Here is a 3,016-nt window from a genome sequence, read left to right on the forward strand (position 1 = left end):
ACACCAGTGGGGGCAGGAGGGCTGGGACAGAGACTCAGTAAGATCCTGCAGGAGGGACCGTGTCTGTGACCCCATGACCTCTGACATCTGGCCTCCAGAACCAGGGACAATACCCTTGTGTTGCTTGTTACCTGGTGGATGGGCTTTGTCACAGCAGCCTTAGGAACCTGATACAGCTGGGGAGGGGGGTGGTGATGACAAGGGGAATGATTGGTTCTTCTTGCCTTCTCTTCTCACACGTCACTGGCTGCTGGCATTTCAGACGCAAGCTGTGTGTCAGGGCAGGTGGAGGCAGTGAGGACAGTGTTTGGACCGTAAGCAGCTACGTGGACAGCAGCTGGCCTTGGGCTTCCTCCCTGGTTTTCTGTCCACATGTTGGTCTCTGGGAGGTGTTCTCCAGACCTCTAGAAACAGGCTGACTGGCATTTGCCATAAATTAAGAGGCTTAGGTTTGCCAAATGCAAACTCAGGTTAAAGAGAAAGGCCTGCTCTTAGGGCAGCTGGTGGGAACCAGGCCTCTGAGGGCTTCCCTCCCGTCCTCCCCTGCAGCCTCCAGACATCCCACGTGCTGGTCATCCTGATGTGCCTCTCAGATCACAGCTCCCGTCTGCACAGCTGGGGCTGAACTCCAGAGCATGTCCTCACATGCCCCCCTGGAGGGGGCCAGTCTCAGGTACAGGACATGAGGAAGGGGCCTTCCAGTCACCTCCCTGCAACCCCTCCACACAAGCCCCAAGTCTCCCAACTGCAGGCCCTTCCCACCTGCAGATCTGTGGACCTGAACACTGGTGGAGACTCACCTGCGCCCCAGGGATTCCTGCTCGCCCAGGACCTGTGGACCAGTTCCCACCCAGCTATTCCTGCCAGCAGCTCCTCCATTCAGGGCTGCAGCTGCACTTCCCTGGGAGGTCTGCACTGGCCTTGGGGTGGCCTTTCCCAAGTTTGTCCCTCCTTGGACATTGTCCCTCCGCCCTGGGAGCCACGGAAAAATCTCTTTACATCTTACATTTACTTTTTAAACTCACAGCATAATAATTCTTTCAACTGAACATCCTCTGTTTAGACCACCGTGTGGTCCTGTCACCCCTTTCTCTACCTCTGTGGTCAGCATGGAAAGGAGGACCACACTGAGTAAGGAGGATCTTGAGTAAGGCCCAGGCAACACAGAGGACCACGTGGAGCATGGCTGGGCACAGAGCAGATACTCGGTAACTTCCTGCTCATCATCTCTGCTAATGATATTGATAGATCTGGGCAAATTAAGATTGAGATGTCATGAAATTAGATGACAAGATGAAGAATCTAAACAGCCAACTGGAAACTATAAAAAGCAATCAGATGATGATTCATATGGTTGTATGGTGGAAGCCAATACAACATTGTAAAAATTAAACAAAGAATATGAAAAAAGAGTATAGCTGAGTCACTGCTGTGCACCAGAAACTCACATATCATTGCAAATCAATTATTGAGCCTGTGCTGTGTCTGGGCCTTTGAAGCTCTGGAGCTGAGTTAAAGCTTGCAGTGAGTACACAGCTGACTGGGCATGATGGGAGTTTCCAAAGCCCCAACTTGGCCATCATACTCGTCCATGTCCCTGGGGAATTGAGAACAGATGAATCAAAGCTCTTTTCCAGAAATGTGCTACAGAAGGACAGCATTGCCCCTGACAATCTTTCACATCAAAGTGGCTCCACATGCAGGCTGCAGCTCAGGGGGAGGACTGGAGTGCCACATCAAGAATGTCTTCTGCAAAGAGGAGTATAGAGATGAAATGAAGCCAGCTGTGAGAAAATGGCCCAGCAGTAAAGGCCAGGACGGAACTCTGACCCCGGGTGTGCCATAGCACGTGACTCCTGGGTGTGCCACAGCAACAGAAGTGCAAGGGCTTATTTGATTCTAGACAAGTCAGCAGGGTGGGGCTGTTTCCTGGGGCCATTTGCTCAGCAGTGTGGAGTTAAGAGAAAGCACAGAGATCCAGGGAAATCTGGGCTCCTCTGCTCAGCAGCTCAGAGACTTCAGGCTCAGTAATGACGTTTCTGGATATTGAGGGGCTCATTGATCAAGTGAGGAGAATTCTCACCTCTGTCAAGATTGTCTCCTTCTTTGGGACAATGACTTGGGTCTCTAGTATGCCACCTGGCACCCTGTGACCACCCAGGCCTTGTGGCCTTGTGCTGGGTCACCTGCTCAGTCCACCCAGCCCAGTCTGATGCATGATCCTATTCCCTCATCAGTGTTGTTATTCAGTCGCTCAGTGAGTCCGACTCTTTGGGACTCCATGGACTGCAGCACGCCAGGCTTCCCTGTCCTTCACTAGCTCCTGGAGTTTGTTCAAACTCATGTCCGTTGAGTAGATGATGCCATCCAACCATCTCATCCTCTATCGCCTCTTTCTCCTCCTGCCTTCAATCTTTCCCAGCCTCAGGATCTTTGCCCCCTTGGTCGTGTCCACTCTTTATTCTGGCTGGCTGACAGTCAACACAGCCTCTGGTGACAGACATAGCAGCTGAGGCTGCTCTGGGTGGCATCAGTGGAACTGGAATTTAGTCAAGCAATTTCTTCACACCTGATAGAGAGAGCCAACTCATTGAAAAAGACTGTAATGCTGGGGAAAATTGAGGGCAGGAGGAAAAGGGGATGACAGAGGGTGAGATGGTTGCATGGCATCACCGACTCAGTGGACATAAGTTTGAGCAAACTCTAGGAGATGGTGCAGTCTGTCATGCAGCAGTCCGTGGGGTCACAAAGAGTCGGATATGATTGAGCAACTGAACAAACAACATAGCTGATTTACAGTGTTGTGTGACTTTTTGCTGTACAGCAAAGTGAATCAGTTACACATACATCCACTCTTTCTAGATTCTTCTCCAACATAGGCCATCACAGAGCATTGAGTTGAGTTCCCTATACAACATAGTAGGTTCTTATTAGTTGCCTACAGGGGCCACACCTGTCCTGTAGGCAATCAACAAACATTTATGAAATGAATTAACAGATTTATGGACATGGGAGT

This window comes from Capricornis sumatraensis, chromosome 1 (genome assembly GCF_032405125.1).
Source record: "Capricornis sumatraensis isolate serow.1 chromosome 1, serow.2, whole genome shotgun sequence".
In the NCBI taxonomy this organism is placed as follows: Eukaryota; Metazoa; Chordata; class Mammalia; order Artiodactyla; family Bovidae; genus Capricornis; species Capricornis sumatraensis.